The sequence below is a fragment of the Stenella coeruleoalba genome, assembly GCF_951394435.1.
Source record: "Stenella coeruleoalba genome assembly, chromosome: X".
Lineage (NCBI taxonomy): Eukaryota > Metazoa > Chordata > Mammalia > Artiodactyla > Delphinidae > Stenella > Stenella coeruleoalba.
Window position 1 is genome coordinate 25531201 of NC_137152.1, and position 12587 is coordinate 25543787.

General features: G+C 39.6%; 1 protein-coding gene across 19 annotated transcripts in view; it reads left to right on the plus strand.

Moving 5' to 3' along the window:
- Window positions 1-12587, plus strand: part of DMD (dystrophin) — a 2843071-nt gene that overhangs the window by 2306863 nt on the left and 523621 nt on the right. The gene's annotated exons all lie outside the window — the stretch shown is intronic.

Here is a 12587-nt window from a genome sequence, read left to right on the forward strand (position 1 = left end):
AAGTGGATTTGAGCCGGTCATCCTGGGGGAATAGAGCAGCTCTAGCCCTAAATTCCAGACAGTGGGTGTTCAGATGGCCATGGAAGAGAGGACTCAACCTGAAGTTGGGGAGTTATATTTGGGGCCCTATCAATAGAACCCCGGTTGAATAGGGAACTGATAAAAAAAAATTCTCCAAGTTACTGCCTCCTCTTATTGGCAAGGTTTGTACTTTCTGCTCCAAATACAGATCTGCTGTTTGTTCAGTTAAATGAGGGCAGATTAGGCTCAGGGAGACTTATTCATATGTAATCGATTGGTATCAGAGAGTCAGTAGTTAAGATCTCACTGGGAAATACCTGCTTCTCAAAGAGAGGCCTCTATGGGTATGCAAATTAAGATCAGAGATTAATTTGGTATGTTTAGGGAATGTTAGCCAAGAAGGAGACATTTTACAAAACTGGGGCTTCAAGAGAGGTCTATCCCTTCTATGCCACTCTTTCATGCTCCTTGAGTCTCCAAACAGCCCTCTCATTTCTTCTGATCATTTTCGTTAGGTCTTTGGATTCCTCAGAGAAGGGGCTTCCAGTTTATATTTTTTGACTTGGTCCCTAAAAAGCTACCACCTAAGGAAGGTATATAGTTATTTCTCCAATGGGTAAAGTAAAATAGAAAGTTAAAAGCCAAATTACATTTTTTGCTAGTCCATAGAGAACCTGTGATTTGCCAAGCTAATTCGATTCATGCCTCTAAAGTTCTTCCCTGTTTCTTTCTCACATATACTCTATGAAAATTCATCCACTTGTGTAGTTTCAGTCTGCTGATGACTCTCCATTTATACCATTTGCAGCTGAGTGTGATCGTTGAATTTCAGACCTGCATATCCTATTGATTTCTTTTCATTTTAATGTCCCTCGGGAACTTCAAATTTAATAGGCCCAAAGCTGAACTCATCTTTGTCCTCTTACAACCTCTTTCTCCAAATGCAACCTACTTCTCTTCCTATGATCCCTCTCCAATGAACATTACCACAACCCATTCAGTTGTCCAAATTGGAAACTCATGCTTGACTCTTCCTTCTATTGAATACAATCCCAGTGGCCAAGCTATCACAAAGCTATTTACTACCTAAATAGCTTTCAAATCCAGTTATTTCCCTTCCTCCCTACTCTTCAACTATCATGTCTTGCTTAAATGACTACATCTTCCTGCTTCTTACCCATTCTCTACATAGAACGCAGGATGATTTTTCTAAATACAATATATTCATATGGTTCCCCCTCCCCCCCACCCAGTTTTAAAGGCTTTGGTGGCTTATCCGTTATTATTTGAAGACAGTCCACACTCCTTTCAATGACTTCAAGATCTTGCACGTTATGGCCTTTCCTTAAAACTCCAGCCTAAGTTTCTGCTCTCCCTCAATCTCCCCTCCCCATAATTAAGTAACAGTGAGCTATTTTCATTTCCTCATAGCTATGTTCTGTCTTCTCTATTATGTGCTGACGTGATAGATGTATTATTCCTTCCTTTTTGCATGGTTAAGTTCTATTCATTATCCAGGTCTCAGTGTAAATGCCATTTCCTCCAGGAAGCCTTCTCTGATTACCAACCCCAAAGCCTACACCCTGTTATAGTGCTTATCTCACTACACTGTATGTAAGTGTCTGTTGGTCTTTGTCTCTTATGAGAATGTTTGCTCTGTATACACATTGGGGTATACACATTGGCTGCTTGTTCACCATATGACTTAGCACTTAGCTTGGCACATAGTATCTACCCCCAAAACATGTTTAATAGGTAAATGAACAAACAAAAAATAACTAACTACAAGTGTTCTGGAGTGCCAGTAACTCAACACAGAAGAAAAGTTGAAAGGATTGCTTTCAGTTTCAAGTAACAGAAAACCCAAGTTCAATAGCTTACCTAATGGAGGTCTGTTCCTGTCACTTTATGAGAAGTTCAGAGTCGGGCAGGTCGTGACATGGGCTCCATAGCGCAGCAGTGTCAGCCCTGAAGTCTCCTTGTTCTTCTTGGCATTTCCCTCAGAACATAAGCATTCCAGCAGGAAGAAGCAGCAGCAGAAGGGGCAGTGCTGGTGTCAGGAAAACAGTGGCTTTCTCAGGAACTTTCGGGTCAGAACTATGCCACAAAACCACCTCTAGTATCTAGGAATTTGGGTTGAGCCAGCCAATAGAGAATGTCTGCCACAAAGGGTATGGAAAGAAGAAACTGATAAACCGTCATGCTGTAGCTGGACAGCGTGAAGCTCCCTGGAGAGACAGCCAGTCAAATCTGAGTGAATACGGTCTAGTCATGTAGGTTGTATATTCATGCACAGTATACTCTCACGTAGGGTAGTCATAAAAGTGGGCCATTTGGGCTTGGTGGTGATTCTGGTCAGTGTGAAAGGGCATGAGGAGAGCTGGGTTCTCTATTGGCTAATGATACCTTTACCTGGGAAGTTCACATTCGGTGTGTGCTGTGTGTGTCACCCGCACAGATTAAACCGTATTTTACTTGGCTGCATCTTCTCTTATTTTATATTCTTATAGATCTTATGCTAAATAGGTAAAGAACAAGAAACCTCTTTATGTGATCTTCTGCATTTTGATGTTTTTATCCAGTGTCTCATCCAGCTAAACCCAGAAGTGAAGTAACATCATCGTCCTCCTCTAGATTTGTGCTATTCAGTAGGGTAGCCACTAGCCATAGATGGCCATTTAAATTTAAAGTAGTACAATTAAATAAAATTTAAAATTCATTTCTTCCGGCTCCTCAGCCACCTTTCAGATGCTCAAGAGCCACAGGTAACGAGTGGCTTCCCCATTGGACAGTCCAGAACTGAACATTTCCGTCATCACAGAAAATTTTATTGATCCCCTAAGCAGTTTAGCATGCATTTATAACAATTACATACTCTATTACTTCAGAACGAGATTTTGCCAAATTTTGTAAATAAAAAGTATTTCCTTTACAAAGTGGTTCACATTATTCTATTTCCTTGTTTCTACCCTATTTTTTCTATTTATCCATCTTCTAGAGTTGCCATTTGAAGTGTCTAAAACTACAACTATCACAGAATATAAACACTTACTGGTAATCCTAATAAACATAATTTTAAAGGAGAAATTATTAATATTGATATTTGGGTTTGGGGAATAAAAGTATCTCATGTCTTTGAAATATATCTATAACCAAGACTTTTTAGGTAGGGGAGACCGTTGAAAGCATTCTGATTACATCATTTCTCATGGTTCAGGTTTTACCACTGAGCACTGATATATTGCCTGCACTGAAACTTTCAATCATATAGATAAATATATGCAAAAATTTTGTGCATTTGGAAGCCTATGTAAAGCAATAAAATCTTTACTTCAGTTTTAAAATTTTGAATGTTAAACAAGATATAAGAAGTGTAACTTGGAAGAACTTTACTTTGATATCGTATACTGGCAGGCTGTAGTTTCAAGACATAATCAAAAATGAAAGTGAGCTAATTTTGTTTTGTAGTTTAGTGTTCAATTTAAGTTTATTAATAGGTCAGAGGAATCTTCAAATTCTATACTGGCTTTTATTGGACCTTTAATTACCATTTTATGTAGATAAATATAAATAGCTACGTGCACCTAAAAGGACTTGCTCTACCATTCATGAATAAAAGCAAAAACTGCTTCTCAAGTAAACTCTGTAGTTTAGCAGTTCATATCAGAACATAGATCATCATTGTGACCTATGTAGGAAAATATTTTGTTTTCCTGATCGTATGACTTATAGAGTCCATGTTAACATATAAAGCCAGAAATGTGGGCTTCTGCAAGTTCATTTCTTTCCCTTCAATCTCTGTGAATAGATATGAATTGGTGAATAAGATAATATTGGCTGTGATATTACATATTATTGTGAGAAGCCTCTAAGGATTAGATCTCAAGGACTGCCATCTGGCTGATGACTTTATGATGACACTGTCATGAGATTTCATTTCCTTATTTCTATTCCAGGGCCACTCTTTAAACAAGAAATGTGCATTAACTCTGAATTGTCTGTCTGTAGCTATAGGAGGGCTTCTCCAACTACTCATCAGCAAGGAGCAAACTCATCAAGTAGAGGGGCTGATCCTAGTATCAGAGGGTTCATCATGGATAGAAGTTCCTCACAAAAGCTCCCAGATACCTGAACAATCTCTCTAAGTTCTAAGAAAGACTTGGCATGTATGTGTATACATGTATGTATGTGTATATGCGTATGCATGGCCATGCATGCAAATACACTATCCTTAAAATAATATCTCAGTATTCTCCTGTCCGCTCTAATAATATGTTTCAAATTTTAATAATTACAATTAATAGTTGAGAAATTGAACAGTTATCACTTGTGTTCTCCATCTTTGGCAGCCATGAAGCCCTTGTAAATCACTCCTTGCTTCTCTATTCCTAGGTCCTTTCTCTTTTTCACTTTAAAAAAAAAGAAGAAAAGGGAGAGAAATTATTGAGCCCTATTTTGTGTGCAGCAAAGAGCTACTCTAGCTGAACACTGGATCTCTTTCACATTAGCCAACGTATTTTTTTAGTAACCGTTCTGCTTCCTTTCTCTGGGATTTTCAATTTCTTCTTTCTCCTTGCTCCTCCCCTTCAGCCAACCATCATGCTCAAGTTCCCTCGTCCTAGAAGAACATTTTTAGGATACCAACTTTTCTATCCAGCTATCCTTGTTTCCCCTTACCATCAAAATTTTTTAAAGTAGTAATTGACATTCTTGTTTCCTCTCCAGCTTCTGGTTATGCTTGGACCCACTTCAGTCTGGCTTCCCCAGTACCTCCACTTTCCTGAAAAAAGGACTCATTAAGATTGTCAATAACTTTTATAATAACTAATTGCCCTATTTTATTTATCCATCTACTCGACATCTTTTTGACCTTGGTCCTGTTTATCAACTCTACTGGTTGAAACTTTCCCTTCTTTGATTTCCAAACGATATTATTTTGCAATTCTCCAATTTCTCTACTGATATAATAAGTGTGAAGTGCTTGGCACAATGCCTGGCACATAGTAAGAGCTCAGTAAATGTCATCTGTCATAAACATTTTAAGAATTCATTCACTTGGTGAATATTTTGGTGCTAGGTATGTGCTAGTTAGGCTCAGTTCTTGGTACTAGGTATACAGCAGACAAAATCCCTACCCTCATGAAGCTTACTTACATTCTGGCAAGGAGAAGGTGAGAAACAGACATTAACAAATAAAATAGTTAAATGTATGGTACATAAGATTGTGATAAGTGAAATGTGGAAACATAAAGAGGGAAAGCAGTTGAGAATGTGTAAGTGTGTGAGTGAGCGAGTGGTGGAAGAGAAGTGCTATTACTTAAATATGGTGCTTAAGAACGATCTCACTGGGGACTTCCCTGGTGGCCCAGTGGCTAAGACTCCACACTACCAATGCAGGGGGCCCGGATTCCATCCCTGGTCAGGGAACTAGATCCCACATGCCGCAACTAAAGATCCTGTGTGCCGCAACTAAGACCCGGCGCAGCCAAATAAATAAATACTTAAAAAAAAAAGAAAGATCTCACTGAAAGAGTGAGTTTTAACCAAAACTTAAAGGACCTAAGGATGTGAGCCCTGTGGATAATTGGAAGAAAAACAGTCCAGGAGGGTTCTAATAACTGGAAATGCCCTGAGGCTGCAGTGTGCCCTGCATGTTGGAGGAACCTTAAGGAGACCAGTATGATAGGAATGGGTCAAGCAAGCAAGAGCCTAGTAGACAAGGAGTTCAGGGAGGTAAGAGGAATCTGATTACATTGGACCTTATAGGCCCCTCTAAGGACTTTTGCTTTTACTCTGAATGAGATGGGAGTCATTGGAGGGTTTTGAGCAGAGGAGTGGCATCTTTAAGCTTATCTGGCCCCTCTGCAATAATAGACTGAAGGAAATCAGTGAAACCATTAGAAGACTGTTGTCATAAGTCAGTCGGGAGACAACTGTGATTTGGACCAGAATAGGAGAGGTGAATGTGGTAAGAAATGTTTGACTTCTACTGGACTTCCCTGGTGGTGCGGTGGTTAAGAATCCACCTGCCAATGCAGGAGACACGGGTTCGAGCCCTGGTCTGGGAAGATCCCACATGCCGCGGAGCAACTAAGTCCGTGCGCCACAACTACTGAGCCTGCGCTCTAGAGCCCGCAAGCCACAACTGCTGAAGCCCGTGCGCCTAGACCCCATGCTGGGCAACAAGAGAAGCCACCGCAATGAGAAGCCCACGCACCGCAACGAAGAGTAGCCCCCCGCTCGCCGCGACTAGAGAAAGCCCGCATGGAACGCAGACCCAACGCAGCCAAAAATAAAAGAAAGAAAGGGAGGGAGGGAGGAAATGATTGACTTCTACTGTATTTTGAGGACAGAGCCCAAAAGGTTTTGTAATGGATTAGATTTAGGTATGGAAGAGAGGCATCAAGAAGACTACAGAGTTTTTAGCCTGAGCAACTGGAAGATGGGGGTACCCATTTACTGAGATGGAAAAAGCTCCAAAAGCAACATGTTTTAGGAAGAAGATATGGACACGCCACTTTTGAAATGGCTATTATGCATCCAGGTGGAGATGTGGAGTAGATAGCGGCTATAAAATCTTAAGTTCTGGGCAATGGTTGGGACTCAAGATACAAATTTGAGAGTTGTAACAATAATCAATATAGGCTCTGTTTGCTGTCTACAACCTTTAAATCTTGGTATTCCCATTCTTAATTCTCTCTTATTTCTGTATACACATTTCAAGTACTTTTGTCTGTCAACTTCAACTACCGTTAAGAGTCTTCAGTTTTTATTTCCATCTCACATCTTTCTCCTCATCTCTAGAACTATACTTCCAGCCACCTACCATACATCTCCATCTGCACCATCTACAGGCTCCAAAATGTCCAAAGTACAAGGCATTATCTGCCCCTAAGACAATGCTATATTTCCTGTGTTTTCAGGGAAAATTAATTGCTTAACTTAATTTTCTCTAGAGCTGGAAACTTAAGAATTACCTTCTACCTCTTCCTCCCTCTCTCTTCTCTGCTAATACATGTATTAAACTGACTTCTAAATTCTGTGACTTCTACTTCAAAAATTTCTCTAGAAGCTGTTGCCTTTTCTTCATCTCTATTCTTCATCTTCACCTCATCCTAAATCGTCTCCATATTTTGCCTGGTAGATTGTGACCACCTTTTTCCGTGCTCCTAACCATTGAGTCTCTACACTCACTTGGCATTCACACTGACCCAGAGTTATTTCCCTTAAAACTAATCTTCTGGTTTTCCTTTGCTCCCAGCACTCATTTGTTTTCCTCTTGAGACCTGACAGATGATATGTTCATATGTAATATATTGCCAAAAGCATACCCCAATTTTTCTGACAATAAAAACAAACAAACTTGATTTATTTTCAGGAAAGAAAAGCAAATAATATCACAATTTGTGCTTGGTTGTCAGTTTGTTTATTTAGCAGAGGGACAGGCATGTGAACTTCATAAAAGGGTCTTATGCTCTAGCCACAAATGCTGTCCTTTCTCAAAACATTTTTGAAAGTCCTTTTCTGGAACGACCTAGGGACTGTTTCATGACCTTCAGAAGATTGTTGTATTATTTTGTAGCCACACCTTGTGTTTGCTGAATAATTGTATTCAGTAATTGTTTGTGTATTGAATGAAGCAGTTCATCAGATGTTGGGCACTAAATGGCTTTGGATTATTTCCAGAAACTTAAAAGATGAAGATTTGCTGCTGCCCTTGAAGCTATGTAAAGAATGTGATATGATGCTAACAGGACGTTTGTTTAAAATATTGATACAACCTCTTATTAAGTCAGAGACTGCTTATGATATATTTGTAGCATGTTATAGTCATAAATATTAACGCTACAAATGACCCTAAAGCCACCAGCTCAAAATTCTCAATTTACAGTAACCCTATTTTTAATCTCTCTCATGCAAAATATACCTTCTAGTCCATCTTAAGGACTAAAGGGGATTTGGTACATTGAAAAATTCAATCGGTTAGCAACTCTTCTAGGTACACTTCTTTTGGCAGTACGAGGACGTTTCTCTAGGCTCTTCAAGACAGTTGTATATATAGTTATAAGGCACTCTCGTTTTTATACTGCCGAGACCCAGTCTTCCCAACTGATTATGAAGCATAAGAATTCTCGCCATCTTACAATAGGATAACGTAATACCTGTAATGCGAAATCCTGGGGCTCTGGGCCAGGGAGTGTCATGATCCATACGGATCTAAAAGTTTCGTGGTGGCAACTGCCTGCTTCACTTTATGTCGTTTCCTTCAAAGCAGTTAGAATGTTTCTAGCTTGCAGGGATTGCATACAAAGGGAGACATTTGGAATCATTGGTGATTTACTGGTGTGGAAAATTACGTGGTGGTGCACCCCAGTAGCCATTTTCATTTTAACCCAGTCCTGCAGTCCTAAACCGGGCCCTACTAGCACCCCAAAATATATGCTTACAAATGCCTCTACATACCCTTTACCGATGAAAAGACTCTAAAACTTAAAAAAATTATAATTGTTTCCTAAACAAAAGTTACAGGACACCAACAGACCTTTCTTTTTTTCATTCATTAATTTAATATTATGGTATCTAAAATTAAAACAAATGGGAGAAAGTTTCCCTTGCTTCGTTTAATTGAACCATTAATGTTATCAACGGCATCCATTATATTACTTTCAATTATATATGCATTTTTCATTGTCTTCCCATCACTATCAGTCTCAGAATCTTTAAAATATTCAATAAAATATATAAATGAGCTGGAGTTTATTTTTAGGAAGTTGAGTTATTTTGGAAAATGGATATAGTCATCATTTGATCTGTAACTTTATCTCTCCAATTCTAACAGTCATCTGATGTGGAGATCTTTTGGCTTCATTCAGTTTATAATAGGGATTCATTTTCTTTCTGTAAACCGTTAATTCAGATGCATTTCTGGTATTCAAAAATATACAAAACAGGTATTAGTGAATTTTGTGGAATTTTCTTTTCAGTTCTTTTCGGTTTCCTCCCCCAAAGGGGGGTCATGGAAGCAGTTCTAGGTGCTGTTTAACAGCACCTCTTTCTTAGACCCCTGTGACCACTTGGGAAGCGTGATACTGTTCCTAGCTAATTGAGGCAAAGAGCCTGGCTCAGGTTCTTTGTCTTACGTGGAGCATTTTCAGATTCTTGAGGCCAGTAGATTCTGAACTCCTGGCAGCCACTACCTACTTCCCAGAGTCCAACAGCTTCATGTCTTCAACCCTGCATACTACTTTGTGTTTCTGTGTCATTTCTGACCCACAGAGCTATCTGTCTTGTTTCTGAGCCCAGATTGTGCCTTTCTGGTTTTGTGTTTTTATATTTTACCTAGCGTTGTTCTGTGCTTGGAAGTTTCTTCTGTATTTTGAAGTAATTTTCCCCTAATGTAAAGTGATACTTACTTTAGAAAATTTTAAAAATTGAGAAATAATCAACGTTAACATTTTTTAGCACTTTCTTTCCTATTTTTGTAAATGTATTTTGCCTGTATCTATTTTTAAAGATTTTTTTTGATGTGGACCATTTTTATAAGTCTTTATTGAATTTTCTACAATATTGCTTCTGTTTTATGTTTTGGGTTCTTTTTTTTTGGCCACGAGGCATGTGGGATCTTAGCTCCCTGACCAGGGATCAAACCTTCAGCCCCTGCATTGGAAGGCAAAGTCTTAGCCACTGGACCACCAGGGAAGTCCCTGCTAATATTTATTTAACTTACTCCCAATTTAGTAACAATCGAAAGCATTTCCAGATTGGATTTTTTTTTCCTTTTAAAAATCCTTGGGCTTCCCTGGTGGTGCAGTGGTTGAGAGTCCGCCTGCCGATGCAGGGGACACGGGTTTGTGCCCCGGTCTGGGAAGATTCCGCATGCTGCGGAGCGGCTGGGCCCGTGAGCCATGGCCGCTGAGCCTGCGCGTCTGGAGCCACAACAGTGAGAGGCCCGCATACCGCAAAAAAAAAAAAAAAAAAAAAAAAAAAAAAAAATCCGTACTACATTTTTATTAGGAAGGTAACGCTCAGGTATTATCTTTTAAAGAGAAAAAATGGATGGGAAATACTTTGTTGAGGTACATGGTGACTTATTCAATCATCAGAAAGAAAAGCAGTACCCATGTGTCTCCAGCCAATGTTTTATGCACTGGCCATTCTGCCTATAGCATCAGTATTCATCCAAAGAGATGGAAACTCTTCAAATTTGCGAGAAATCAAATTCCACATTCAAATCAGTGGTTGTGGGTTTTAAATATCTTCTAATATTCAGCTTCTCAGTTAGCTTCCTCAGATCCCTAATATGATACTCATTACATCATTCTGTGGCCAGTCAGTGTCTTCATGCCATAGAGCCTTTAAAGCAAGTCAAACAGACCTAATCCAAGCCCTTTTGGAGATTTTAACCTGCATTTCATAGATTCATGGCTACTCATACAATTCCCGAGGAGTTGTGTTTTTCTTTTACATTGCAAGTATTTTAAATCTACGTAGTGAAATTGAATTAGCTATTAAACATCAACTTTATGACAACCTCTTTTTAAAAATATTTAAATGAAACAAACCCTGCACAAAAATGACCAAACACAAATTGCATCCTGAGACAAATTAAGTGAGTAACGATCATGAATTCATAATGATTGTTTTATGATTTTTATGTTTTTTTGATCGTGAGATATGATTTATTGATGTTTATTTTAATATGTAAGTCATACCTAAGTTGCCTATTAAAAACAGGCAGGCTAAAATGGCATTATTCTTTTTAGCTGTGAGTATAGCTGTTGACCCCTACTTAGACAGAGCTGGTGTTTCAAACCCAAATCTGTGTCCCTGAGGCCTGTGCCCCCTTCATTGCTTTTTAATGGATACATATTAACTTGGAAGGAGGTTCTGGCAGCTTTTCACAGTAATCTAATCTCAGCTCTGTCCTCTTCAATATTTCCATCAGTGACTTGGATGAAGACGTAGATAGCATTCTTATCAAATTTGCCAGTGACACAAAGCAGAGAGAAATAGCAAATACTGTAGACAAGAGTACCAGGAGCCAAAAAGATTTCAACAACTTGGGGTGGTAGGCTGCATATTGAAAGATGAAATGTAAATATAAGGCAATACACTTGGTTCAAAAGAAAAGTAAAATAAAAGACACAATGCAACCGACTTAGACTGGGCTCCCTGGAAACAGGGAGAAGAAGATTCCCTGAGATGGGGAGTTGTGTGCAGAAGGTTTGCTGAAGAGTGTTTCCATGAGATACATGAGTAAGGACGTGACAGAGGTAAGATTGGGCAGAGAGAGGAGCTACCCTGCAGTGAACCTGAGGCCTGGGCGGCTTCTAAGGGGAGATCTGGAATTTGTAGGTCCCCTCAGAGACGTCCTGAATTGAGGCAAGGGGGCTGGGCCTTTGTATTCCAGTATCAGCTGGTTATTGGTTCTGGGTCACCCTGTGGGAGAGGGCAACCTTGGATAAAACAGTTACCTACAGCTGAGGCCAATTTCCAGTGAGAGAGGCAGCTGTGAGCTGTTAGCAGCCAACATTCCCACCAGCTAGGGCATGGGTCTTGGCAGAGCGCCAAAGTATATACTACCCAAGTGTTACCCAAAGTGTGGTCCTTGGACTAGAAGCATTAGCATCACCTGTGAGCTGGCTAGAAATGAAAATGTGTGGGTCCTACCCCAGCCTACGAAATCAGAATCTCTGGGGATGTGGCCCAGAAAACTCTTAACAAGCTTTCCAGTCTCTAGCTCATTTCTATGCATATTACAGTTTGAGAACCACTGCACTATGCCAACCAAAAACATTCAGAATGGGGAGATAACGGGTTTTAGTGACAGTAATCTCTCTCTCTCCCTCTCTCTCTCTCTCTCTCTCTCTCTCTCTCTCTCTCTCTCTCTCTCTCACACACACACACACACACACACACACACACACACACACTGTGCAATAGAGCAGTGGAAAAGGAAAACTAAGGAGATATTAGGCTGGATAAATTCAAGCACGTCACGTAGTCCTAAGAATTTATATTTCAGCTTAGCAGAGAGGGGTTTTGTGATCAAGCTGTCCAAAGGTGGAACAGGCTGCCTTGTAGAGTTGTAGAAGTATTCAAGAACAGGCTGGGTAACGCCTCGGTGTAATAATTTCAAGCATCAGGTGGACACGTGATTTTAGCATCCTGATTATCCCCCTCCTATACTTTTCTTCTATTTTTTTTTCCCAAATGGGTCTCTGCCAGAACTACTTAACTCAAGAAGGGGTACATGGTGAAAAAAAAAAAAGTTTAGGCATGATCAGGTTAAGTCAAAGTAAACAGATTTCTGTAGAATTAATCAGACTTTTATTACAGTGTATGCGTTGTGAATACACAATATGTGTTTGGGAATGTGTGAGGAAAAGGATAGTCTATATAGTGTGCATACGTTTAATAACTTTGACCGTGGAACTGATTTCTCTAGAAGAATCTTACGGGCCACTATAGTAACTGGTACACTACTCAGTCCTCAGTAAGCATTTGTAAGAGAGATGGCATAGCATCCAGCCTAGGCTGCTGCATGAAGATCATTTCACTGGATG